This window comes from Cyanistes caeruleus, chromosome 12, assembly GCF_971803275.1.
Source record: "Cyanistes caeruleus chromosome 12, bCyaCae1.hap1.1, whole genome shotgun sequence".
In the NCBI taxonomy this organism is placed as follows: Eukaryota; Metazoa; Chordata; class Aves; order Passeriformes; family Paridae; genus Cyanistes; species Cyanistes caeruleus.
In genome coordinates this window covers 6,619,308-6,632,700 of record NC_141712.1, presented here as the reverse complement: position 1 = coordinate 6,632,700, position 13,393 = coordinate 6,619,308, and the positions used below count along the sequence as shown (strand labels likewise).

The 13,393-nt window shown below is 37.7% G+C and overlaps 1 long non-coding RNA gene across 12 annotated transcripts in view; it reads right to left on the bottom strand.

The window, feature by feature from the left end:
* The window catches only part of LOC111934666 (uncharacterized), a 38,248-nt gene extending 25,548 nt beyond the window's left edge, over nucleotides 1–12,700 (bottom strand). For 4 of the 12 annotated variants that reach the window (XR_015275545.1, XR_002867362.2, XR_002867366.2 and 1 more), the window contains exons 1-2: nucleotides 8,819–8,954; nucleotides 2,437–2,584 (exon numbers count right to left, since the gene is read on the bottom strand). This is a non-coding gene — a long non-coding RNA (uncharacterized LOC111934666). Of the gene's footprint in view, nucleotides 1–2,436; nucleotides 2,585–6,249; nucleotides 6,354–7,869; nucleotides 8,955–12,552 lie in introns of those variants that run through there. The other 8 variants (XR_015275548.1, XR_015275547.1, XR_015275550.1 and 5 more) reach the window with 5 other exon arrangements.
* Between the last annotated feature and the right edge of the window lie 693 nt (nucleotides 12,701–13,393).

Here is a 13,393-nt window from a genome sequence, read left to right as displayed (position 1 = left end):
AAGGAAGGCGCATAAAGCAGATATTCCCAATTCAACAGCATTTTAAAGATTTACAGGAAAAATACTGGGCCCTTCAACTTGCTTCCTTGGAGCCTCGCCTCTGATAAACATGTATGTAATGGGGAGTTACTTGTCTTAAAGGACATCCATCAAGAGACTTTTGACTACTTCATTTACTGGAAAGAGTTTTAAATGTCAGATGATTTGCATCCATTTTGCTAAACTCTTTTGGTTTGAACATACACGTGGAATCTTGGATTCAATTCATATATTTACCCGTCCCTACACTTCTAAGACTGCTAACATAGAGCTCATTGCTAAATTAGTGACGAAAATGAGCCTCATGTCCATCTGCTTTGCTCATCTTCCTTCAAATCCAAGATATAATTAACACAGAACAACATGCAAAGCTATCTCTCATAATAAGTCTATTAGCTGCACAAAGATGAAAATACACTTTCACTACTCCGCAATGAAATTTAAAAGTTTGGTATTCTGTAACTTAGCAGACACTACCACATTTTGAGACACCCCACGCAGGTGAGACTAAAGGCAAAGAAGACATTTTCTACCCTGTAGAGTATTTTGCCTTGTAGCAAACAGAAGCAAAAGAAAACTGTGGTAGACCTCACCAATGGCACAAAACATATCATGATTCAGTGTGTTTTATCAAGATCATGACTCTTCAGAAGATCAGAGAACTGATCTTCAGTACTATGGACATCTGGCAAAAAAGGCAGTTGGACACTATGGGAAGTTAGTCTTTCAGCTGCATCCAAGCAAATACCAATACATTTCATAATTCAAGATTAAACAAGAAATTCAGAAGGACATTAATAAAAAATTGACTGTCTCCAGTGTAGATTTTTTTTTTAAAAAAAAGTATTTGCTGTATTTTCTCTGAAAAAATCTAAAAGGTTTCTTACTCATGACTTTGGCCTTAAATTTTCAGTGGTTTGACTTTCTTTGAAATAAACAATGTTTGGGACTATCCCACAAACCAGACACACTTTATAAAGAAGAATCTAAAAAAAACCTTAATGTGCTGAAAGCTCTAACCCCAAACAGATGGGATGCCATTACTAAAAGGCAGGTCCTTAAAATCTATCATCATTATAAAAAGCTTGGACATTGTTAAACCTGGGATGCTGTGTGCCCAGCTGGATTAATTAATACCCACTACTCATTGACCTTTCACTGAGAATGTGGACAATCATTCCCCCAAAGACAGATGATTCTCTCCCTTGCCTTACATTGATGATGCATACAAAGCTTTTTGATGCAAAAAGAGGAAAAAAACCTAATAAGAGTACAATCCCAGCTCATGTCATGTTTTCTTCCATATTAAAGAAATTTCATAGCTTATTCCAAGCAGTGTGTGTCAGTAAAATTTCAGTGCAAAATTCAGAACACTACTTCATCAGGCACATCTAGTCATTCATAATATACGAAATTCTTCACAGATGTACAGACATGCAGCTCTGCTGGTTTCAACACAATTCACTGAGATTGTTGACCCTCCTTTAGTACAAATTTTAGCCAGTGTTTTACAGAACATACAACTGTTCACACATCCTTTGCATTCCTGGTATGTCAAAGAATTGTGGCAGTTTACTGTGTTTGTTGTGTTAAACAAGAAATAATCTGCATTGAATTTTTTTCATCCACATGGAGTTTTCACAGTGCTGTTCTCCAGTAAACCAGCAGCACACACTGAAGGGTGAAAAAGGAACTCATCCAAGCCAAACTGCAGGAGACACAAGCTGGAATCAGACCAGGACACCAGGGCTAATTTCCATTATCCTATATAAGTACACGGTAACTTTAATGACCACAAATGGTTAAAATCCCAGTGTCATGTCCTGCCCGACTGAATGCTGACAGCTTCAGTAAAGCCATCCATTAACACCATGTTTGTGCACTCAGGATTGGCTCTGGGGGCAAAGTACTGCTCACATGGAAAAGGAAAGGCAAAGCTGTGGTTTCTTTTGTTGCTTTTCCTAAACAATCATTTATTTCCTATGACCCTGAACCTGAACTAACAAGTTAAACAGATATGCTCTGAGAGGTATTGAACCAGCACATGCCTAATTTTATATATCATAGTAGTGACAGTGAACTCAGAGAAAAAAAAAAAAAAGGAAAAAATACATTAATTCTACTAAACTTATTTATCCTTCCCCAACTTCCACTCATTTATGGCTTAGGGATTCTCTTAAGAGTTGACATGGTTTTATTTAATAGCATTGAATGAACTTGTTTGTTTCAGTTTTGAATCCATGTCAACTTTAAGCACTCCTAATGACCTCTGAAATGGAGCTCCATTACTGAAGACGTGAGTATGAAAATACCATTCCTTTGTTTTGAACCACCCTATTTGTTTCACTTGATGCTCATCTCCTACATGTGAAGAAGATACAGTCATCTTACACTTACCTTTTTCATGTCATTTCCAGTCCTGTAGATCTCTATCAAATTCTCCGTCAGTTGATTCTACTCCAGGCTGAAGATTGTCAAATTTCCTTCATCATATGGAAGCTGCTCCAGAAGCCTGATCACCTTTATCACTCTTCAGATATTCACTCTGAAATGGGAATGAGAATTACTCACAGCACTGAAGAAGCAGAATAAACCAGAGCTCTACACAGTCATTATTTCCAATTTTCTATTTCTTTTGTAATAATTCCTAACTCAGTTTCTGTGTGGTATTTTCTGACCGATTCACCTGAAGTCAATGGAGTTGGGAATTAACTTCTGTTATTTAATGCTGTGCCCAGTTGTCCCCACAGCAGCTACCAATACTTATCATGTTAACACCATGATACCTCTGGCTCTTTTAAAAAACATTGCCTGCTATTTGTGATTTTCAACTGTCCAGCTAAGTTTTTAAAACATGATTTTCACATACAACATGACATCAAATTCTTCTATTTATCCAAAGCTGTCAACTAGTTCTGCCAGTATTTTTTGTAGGAAATAACATCAGACCCTCAAAGAAAAGCTTGGCAGAGTGAGGTTGGGTCTTACCTAGAGAAACTGGGGCTAAAACTACTTACTATGGACAAAGACAAAACCTTCAGGGACCTTGATGCAGGCAAAAATAAGTTCATGCCCTGTACAGACAAATGCACAAAACCTCAAGCAACAGCTGATTTAACTTAACTCTAAAGGTTAGAGGAACTCTGAGACAGTGACCGAGGTGTTTAGAACCCAGAAAAGTGAAATGGAGATTAGCTTCTCTCACCAACAGGCAAAACCAGAAGCAATATGAATTTAAACAGCCCCAGCTTTGACTCCATCAGCAATGCAGTTCTACCAGCTGAACTGCAGCATTGTCTCTGCTTGTCCAGCTCAGGTAAGATTTTACCACTACAGGTAAGATTTCAAATACTCTTCATCCCACCTGAGGAAAAAAATAAGGTTATACATGTGCTACAAGGAATGCAACCTGAATACAACAGAGCTTTTTCTGTGCCCATCAATGTCAAAAATCACCTGTAAAATCTTTACTACCAAAAGAGACTTCCGAAAAGGAAAATTCACATTTGGTTTCTCACAATCCAGACTGGATTTTCAAGCACTGAAGAAAAAATCCCCTCTAATCTAAATAAATAGATTCAGAAATCAGTAAGTCTAAGAAAAAGCATGGCAATGTGGTTATCCACAATTCAGATAATGAAAACACAAAAAAAAAGTTCCAATAATTAATGTTTTTAAAAATCAATTAATAAAAATTTTAGTCAATGGATTATTAACTTCTTTTTATTTCCATATTTATTTTTAGTCCACAAATTCTTGTCAACAAGAGTACATAAAGACCAGCTAGGACTGGGCAGAGAAAAGAGGCAGCAGCTCTTGTTTAGATTCATGAAGGTAATGCTCATATGCTGTAGCTGCATCTCATTTGGAAGCCATTCACAAGAATTAAGGTAGAGGATAGATATGCCATATATATATTTATAGAACATCAAGATATAGACATAAAATACATAACAAAAAGGCTGACATCAGGACAGATGGCTGGTTCCTACATTTTTGCCAGGATATGGCTTTCTCTCTTCAATTACGACTAGATTTGTCAATTCTGATTATGTATTGACATAAAATTGTTACATCCAATCACATAATCAAAACTGTGCTACTAATAAGAAAAATTACATTAAAATAATTTTAATTTTTTTTGCTAAAAATCTTTATGTGTTTCTATATGTATCTTCTGAAATTTAAAAGCAAGTCAGAAGAACAGGGTGGGAATCTGTATTTCTGTATATGCATAATCTATGCAATAGGCTGCTTTTGAAAAGACACAAATTATGATAGAACTAAAATACACTGAAACAAAAATACATTGTAAAAAAATATATCAAATTATTCCAAAGACATAACGCAAGCAATATGCACCACATAGTTTTAGTAATAAATTGGAAATTACATAACATGAAAAAAATACTATAATTCCTTGGTCTGCCACTAATTCCACACTGATATTATCTTTATGTAGTGAGAAGCCGACATAGCAAATACTATTTTCTTTTCTTCATGTTATATAAGAACAGCAACTACAGAAGTCCTGAAAATGGACTTCACCCTTCTCTCACAATTAAATTTTGTATATTTCCAGAAACATATTTAGGGAATAATAAAGCAGTTTTGAAAAATCTGCGAAGAAACACATAATTGGAACACATTAAATTACTTTGGCAGTGGGGATACCACAGGAGAACTCAAAGGTGGACGTTTTTCTGAAGCTAAGTCACAAAGATGACTAGAAGGCACAAGTATATAGTTAACATTTACTCTTTCCATGTGAATTTTGTCTTATATTGTATCAGGAAAGCAAATGATAGCATTTTTAAATTCTGTGTTATATTGCCCTTCTGAAAGCATTCTTCTTATTCGATTGCACCATCTGGTTGGCAATTTGCCTATGTGTCCTTCCTGCTTTCTCAGAAACTAAGTGGGGATGTGCTTAGGAAAGAAATGGGAAACATTACCACTCAAAGAGTTGCCTGCCTGCACCATTTTAATTCGGCTCCCATTCTTGCCTCTTTCCTTCCATTTCATCACCATGTTCCTGACCATCCCTGTGGCCATGGACAGGGTTAATTCCAGAAGCGATGATGCCAAATATTTACATTTCAAATAGCTTTCTAAAGAAATGTTTCCATGTATTTAATCCACAAATAACAGCATTTTAGGGTTGGTTTATGTGGCTGTATTTAAGGTGCACAGAGTATTTTAATATGCATCAGAGTATTTTAGTGTGTCTTGATGTATCCAGACACATGGTTCTTCCCCTGCTCTCTTATTTTTGACCAACTTGTAACTAGAAACTAATTTTCCACACATTTTTCATTTATATTTTATCTATAAAGTCTTGTATCAAAACATTAGCCATTCAATATGAGGACACCATAATGATAAAGCACTAAAAAAACACCTTTTAAAAATTTTATTTTTATTATTAAATAGCATGTGGCTATTTAATAGCCACATAGCATGTGGCCAAAATGTGGCCCTACTTCCTCTACAGCATTCCCTCTAACCATGAGATAGTTGTGCTGGTGGGCTTTGTACAACTAAGGACTTCATATTAGGACTACATGAAGGGAATGCAGCTCACAGTTCATTCTCCTCTCTCTAACAGACCTTAGAAGAACCCAGGGGCTTTTTGCCCTTGTCTTAGGCTGCCATGTTAGAGGCAATAACACTATCCAAATATAGCACAGGTAAATGAGAGATATCCAGGACTTCCAGCCTTTTGGAGAGTAAAGATAATTGGGAGCATGAAAAGTATGGTGTGCACATATCTGCTGTCATCTGTGTCATACATGGGTCATATATGAGTAAATAAATCTTTTCTTCCGGCAGAGGTCAAGAGCTCTAGAAGACTTTGGTCTCAGAAACCACAGATATTAGAGAGCTGATTTGATGAATGTATTAGTGAGGATCCAGATGCAGAGATTCTACTGAAATATCTACGTTTTCTTACCCAGGAACTAACTGCACATCTGGAAAGAGCTCTGCAGAGTTGGAAGAAGTTGTTTAAAGGCTTAAGGTTAAGTCCATAAGCCATTAGAAGTCTTAGATAGGAGACAAGCATTAATACAGTATTCAAACCCTTCAGAATCTCAGCTCAATTAGCACTTAATCCCACAGTTTATGGACCATGGCTGCCAACGTCACAGCCATCAATGGTTCTTTCATGGAGTGCTCCTTATGTACCTGAGGGCTTATATTTGGACATACCTGGAAGCACTCCCCCTTCTCAGTGCTGATAAACTCAATGTTCTGGTCAGACCTTAATCTCCACTGGATCCACGAGTATTTCTCTACCTCCCACACTGCCTTCAGTGGATGTTTATCACCTGTGTAATTAGCTTCCTTACAAAATACGGAGTTGGAAGATCATGGGATTGTGGCACACCTTGGTGTTTTAAGCACCTACAAAAGACACCTGTAACATCCCCACCTTTGTGACTAACAAGTGACACCTGCTCATTCTGTATACATTGATCAGCACACCATCCTTCTCCCTGTGCCTCCCCTCTCTTCCCACCTTCGCTTCACGTATTGCAATAAAAAATGCAACCCACAAGTCATACATAGAACCTACATTCATTCTATTTAGAGCACTAGAAGATTGTGGTGCTCTGTAAGGAGACCAATTTATGATGCTGACTTTAGTAGGAGTAGGGAAATCCCTGAGATTATACAGTTCATCAGAGCAAGCTTTTTCCCCTTTCCTCGCAAATGTCATCTTTGACCTCAGCTTTACACTTGGTACTTTTACATCTCCGTGTATTTCGAATCTCCCTGCTCTCCTGCAAACTTTGTCATTATTCTCTAACTGCTGCCTGACTCAGCAGCAGCCTCTTCTCTTTTCTGAGCTATTTATGACTTAATTTGGTGCCACAATGTTTGCTGACTACTTCTTTAACTGTCTCCTTGATACCTTGACATAAAATAATCATGCAAATTGGATTTTTTTTTTTTTTAATGGGAAGTGACCCTGGTTTTCCATTAAAGTGCTTTTGGTTATGCCAAAGCAATGCAACCGGCCATAACCAATACACTGAGCATTGTTATGTTACAGTTCTGCCTGTGAAAACTCTTAACAATACTGAAGGAATGTCAGTATTTTAAAGAGGATGCAACATCTATATTTATATACACAATAGTCCTTAAAAACTTTCTGAGCACAAAGAAGTTTTCAGCATTAAAAACAAATATTTACCGTAGCTAACATACCCATAGTGTCTTAAATAGAACCATTACTCAATGTAGAGTATTGAGTCATACATCACTATCTAGTATGCCAGAGCACTGTAACAGTTAGTTAGCAATGACTATTTATGGGAAAACCTGTACATGTTGAAACTATGATCCTATTCCTAATCCTATGTAACCAAAGATATGTTATACAGATTATAAAGATTTAGAAACCTTCGCAAAACAGATGTGACAAGGAACCCACTACAAGCAAGCATATATTGAATTTATATATTAATTTATACAGTGCCCATCTCTAAGCAGAGTCTGGAATCCTGTACAAAATAAACAAAAATTAAACCAAACTGGGCTCAGAGCCAAGAGAAATCAGCTATATGAATAAAATTGGGAGGGTGAAAGAAAACTATTCCAAAAAGATATATACATGTCTCCAGATACAGTGCTGTCTTAGTGGACACATCATAATATCAATACTGGAAGTAACAGGAATATAATTTACAGCAAGGATAGAAATATTCAAGAAAAAAAGAAAGCAATTATGACAGAGTTAATTTACAGCTATTGAAAGCCACAGTGCAGAGGCAATTACAGTGGAGGAAATACAAACTGTGTAAATTTTGAATGAAGATTGAGTACCTGTACTGTCACACAACATCTAGAGGATTTCAGCTCCAACTATTGATCATATTCCATTTCATTCTTTGATTGAAATATTTAAACAATAAGAAAACATTGCAACTGCTGTGGGAGAGCTTTTGGGTGTGTATTCCCTCAAATATATGAACTCTTATTCTATTACTGTCCTCCTTCCCATATTTTATTTATAACACATCAGGGTTTTTAGTCCTTTTTACAATTTTGATGACTTAGATGAATAATGATGAGGTAGCTGCCTAAACACAGAGCTGCTATGAAAAAATGCCTCTGAGATCTAGGGGAAAAAAAGAGAAAGAGGCAGCACATTTTATGTTCAAAAGGCACAAGAACCAGACCATACAATTGTCTTTTGGCTGTGTATCCTCTCCTGATCACAGAATGGGTCAGGTTGGAAGGGACCACAGCAGCTCATTTGGTCCAACCTTCCTGCTCAAGCAGGGCCAGCCCAGAGCAGAAGGCACAGGGTTGTGTCCAGGTGAGGTTTGTATATCTCCAGGGAGGGAGACTGCACAAGAACTCTGGGCAGTCACCCTGAAAATGGAGTCTTTCTCACTGTTCAGGTGCAAGGGATATCCTGCGTTCTAGTTTCTGCCCATTGCCTCTCCTGTTCCTGGGCCCCACAGAGCAGAGCCTGGTCCATCCTCTGATGGACACACATAAAAGATCCCCTCAGAGTCTCCTCCAGGTTAAACAGGCCCAGCTCCCTCAGCCCAGAACTGGATATGGGGCTGAGCAGAGGGTCAGGATCCCCTCCCTGACCTGCCATCAGTGCCCTTCCATGCCCTGGCCTTGTCCCCCAGGACACACTGCTGCTCAGGGACACCTGGCTGTCCACCCTCCTTGACAGCTGCTTCCCAGCAGCTCGGCTCCCAGCCCGGACAGTGATGAACTCCCTCTGGAACTGCCTCTTTTGCCCCAGCACGGACACCTTTAGGCCTGGGCGCTCAGGGTGGAATCCATTGGTGGCAATAAGGGCCTGCCAGGCCCAGAGGGGCCGGGCCCGGGGTGGCAGCACTGGCAGGACCCTGCAGGCCGCCTGAGGGGAAGAGCTGCCACCAGTGCCTGCTGCTCCGGACTCATTTCATTATTGTGTTACTTTGCCCATACCACTGGCAGTGGGCTCTACAACCATTTTATTTCTGACACCCTGTCTCTCAGGACACCTCAGCATCGACCCTGCTGGTGACACACAGAATTTTACATGTTTATTCACTGAAGACATTTTTAGTGACTCCCGTGCTCTCCAACTCACTTTTTCAGAGTCTCTGTCTAAACAGAGACTCTGAAAACCTCTCCTAAAACTAACAAAAACTTTTCAGATTCCTTTACCAAGGGACAAGATTTCAAAGTGAGATTCAACAACCAATTGAATCCCAGGCAGAGAAGAAAAAGACCTTTTCTTTCTCACTTAGTGGTTTTGAACTATTTATAAAGAGACAAAGTTGTACTGAAGGTGAATGGAGCAGTAATGCTTTGGAAAACATCAATGATGCTAAACCACTGAGAAAATGTAAACACATTTGAAACATGAAAAAAGTATATCTATAAATAGTTGTAAGGATGGATAGTAATCAATAATGTGTGAGCCTAACTCAATTAATTCATCTTGTATGGCACAAAATACCAGTATACTGAGGAACATTATTCTGGAAAAAACAAAACTGCTTAAAAAACATAATTTTAAAAGTATTTTCAAAGCCTTTGCACTTCATTTAGCATTTTAAAAATTGTTAACTAAATTATGTAGCTGACAAATTAATCTCTTACAAGTATAATATAAAGAAATGTGCCATGTCAATGTTCCTCTTAAAAATTCTTATAAAAGTATATTTCAAATTAGTAGATTAAACCAAAATCTTTGACTGTATTGCATAAAGCCTTCACAATTAACTTCATCTGTCATGTACAATATTTCTATCTATATCTAAATATTTATTTCAAACACTGAATTTGCTTCCTTAATTGTGTGTTATATTTTCATGGGAGTGTGTCTCCAGGCAGATATCTGCATATCCATGAGCAAGTATACAAACACCTGGTACAAACCTTTGTCTAGGGAAAGTTTAGCAGAGAATCTCTTTAACCTATGATTAAAAAACATTTTCTTCTTCATTTTACTAGGAATCTCTTATTGATTTAGATCCTGGCTGAAGCCCCCAATCAGCTTTAACAGAAATGAAGCTCTTCGACTTCTAATTATAACACAGTTTTCATTTACCCTTTAAGGAATTACAGTGCATCAGGATACAATTTTCTCTCCTGAATGTTTGCCTCCAGATTATTAGTGCTTTCTCAAAGTTTTAGCCAAAACCAACTCCTTTCAAAAATGCAACAAAGATGCTTTATTAGGGTTAGTAAATCTGGCAACTCAATGCTTTAAATGTTTTTGCACTCCGAAACTTGAGGGCAAAGGTATAAGAAACAGAGGCAGGGAGGGGAAGATGGAATTGTAAAAGAAGGATAGTAATGAAGTATAGAACCTGAGGGACAATTCTCTTCAATAAATGAAATTAGGCAAGTCCAAAACTGGAGGCAAAAAAAAAAAAGAAAACCAATTCTCTAATACTTAATAGCAACTTACACAGCTATGGCATAGAGCCCCAGCAATGCTCTTACAGATCTGTGGCATCACTCAGGTTGGAGGGGCCCTTGCTGGGCCTACAGTCCAATCTGTTGCTCAAAGCAGGGTCAGACCAGAATGCAGATCAGTTTTCTCATGGTTTTTTCCATTTGGGTCTTGTAAAGCTATATAAACAGGAGAGTGAACAACTCTGGAGGTCCAAAGCTTAGCAAATTTATTTTTCCTTGAATCCAGGCAGATCCTCCCCAGATCCAGTCTGATCTTTTTCCTGCCACTGTGAACCTCAGTATGTTCTCAGCCTTCTCCTCTTTTGTCTTCCAAGTTTTGGAAATAATGCCAAGATCAGACAAGCTGCTGTGGAAAGGGAGAAAAAAAAAGCCAAAAAAAACCCTGAAAAAACCCATTAAAACTATATTACTATAGAGACTGGGTGGAGGAATTACGTGAAATAAAATGCTGTAACAGTACTCCATTAAACAGCTTAAATGGAAACAGAGTGAATGAGCATGAGAATTGGGAGTCAAATTCTATAGCCTGCAGTCTCCAACACAGAACATGGTGTAGCACTATAACCACAGACAAAGGAGATGAATTAAGGCTACTAACTTAATTCTTACCTTAATCAAGTATTACTAACATTCCAGCTACAAGGTTTTCTTTTAATGTAGTTTTCTGCATGTAATAATGAACCATATACCTATTTAACAGATTTTGATGCAAGAGAACTGATAAATTAGAAGCACAGTCATGAAAAGCCTATGGCATACAAGTTGTGATGACTACTGTGGCATTTGCCATAGTTTTCAGGTTTGAATTGCTCTTTAGTAACATTAATTTCCCAATGTGTGACCATTTTTGCAGGCACTTTCTGAGACTGGCCATTGCATAAGTAGCTTAAACCTTTTTCATGCAGACCCTTTTCAAAATCTCATTACTGAAAATAGGAACAGTTCAACTGATGTGGATTGAAATCCTTGGACTTTGCAAGTACATCATATTTCTGAATACATAAAGCTACAACTTAGCAGGTACTTAGGTATGTGAACACTAATTGCATTCTAATAGTACTTTTGATATCAGTGGAATTGACAATGTTTTTGAAATGAATCATCCACATACCCATAATGCCAAGTAAGAAATCAGACTAAACTCAGAGAAAAAAGGGATATGAATGGCCAGAAGTATGATGAGGACATTTTTATCTTACAGGCATTGTGAACAGAAGGAGACAAGAATATTTGTAAGTGGTCACAAAAACATCTCAAGAACACATAATAAAGATGTACATAAAGCCTATAGAAAGCTTTTCATTCTCTTTTGCCCCAAAGACTCAGCAAGAGTCCAGCACTTTTGTGCTTCCAGGAAGGGTAGCTTAGTGGCACATTGGGATCTTGCCTTTGAAGCAATTTATTAGTTACTTAATTAATTAGAGAACAATTCAGTACCAGATCACACTCCTAAATGAAGTTAAAAGCAGTGGAAGAGAGGATCTGAGATCTGCCTCTTGCTTTTTGGTAAGGAAGAATAGTGCAGCATTTAACCCACGTTCCTTACTTACAATCTTATGGGAAAGGGAGTTCCAGTGCACACAGCAAAACCCAGCTGAAATTATTCTGACCAATGATGGAGTAAATGCATCAAATAATCCATCACAGAAATGTTGGGACTAAGCCAGCTAAACCTCATTCATGTGAATAATCCCATCAATGCAGAGTCTAGATTAAAGGATACACATCAAACCTCAGCAGAGTTAAGGTTTTAAGCTCACCGTTTTACACAGAGATAATGTTCATATAAACATCCAAACTTCTGGGACATTCATTAGAATCAAAGTGCAAAGCTCTCAGGGTCTGATCATTAATATGCTGGCATACAGCAATCTCTGTGAGGCAATCAAGCTCTTTTTCAAAATCATACGATTTTTGAATTTTTCAAAAGCTTTCTTGCTTTTGATTTACTACTTTTCTTCTAGGGTTTATCAACTGCTTTTAGCTTCCTGGCACACTCCCAAACTCATCTGGGCAGTAGCATGAACCCAGTGAGCTTTGCATCTAGAATTCTATCTTTAAAAAGTCAAATACCTTTGTTAGTGTCACGGTCTGTTCAAGCTTTCAATACACAAAGTTGTTCTCTCCTGCAGAGCACACACACAGAAATAATCATGCTCCCAATGCAGCCCACACACCAGCAACCCAATTGCTTTGTGTTTGCTGTGTCACACTTAACCTCAATGTTTTTAACCTGTGTTTCCTATATACAATGGTAATTGGAAATGGCCTTCAACAGCATCTCAAGAACACAATTATGTTATATAATGAGAATTAGCAAGACACCATATCACCCTGTTTATCCATAAGTAACTGGGTATGATGAATGAGTAAACCTGATCCTAGCTAATGCCTTTCTGACCACCAAAATTCACTAAATGGATGATTCTAATTGCTTCCCAGTGCTTCTGAAATACCACATTACAGAACTTCCCTCTTATAATCTACATAGATGGTCCTATTTAAAATAAAATCTACCTGTGTATGCTTCAGGCCTTAGTTTAATGAAAGTCTACCCTTATTGTAGATATAGCCACACAGAAACCATGGAAGTGACATTGCAGACCACAGTGTAATGGAAAATGGTTTTTAATGAAAAACTGACATTTTTCTAAAGTAATCAACCTTGATCTTATCAACAGGTAAAACACTAATCTCTCTTTTGCCAAACCCTGGGGATTGCACAGCTGTGTTTTCTTGTCTAAGTTTTCATTAAACTATGTTTTAGATAATTCAAAATATTCACAAACCTTATTTAATGCAGGGCACATCAGTACTGTTTCACCATTCTCTGTTAATATTTATTTAGGGGCCCCAAAAAAAACAATGAATGCTTTCCCATCCCAAAATCAGAAAATTCTTTGGGTTGGAGGGG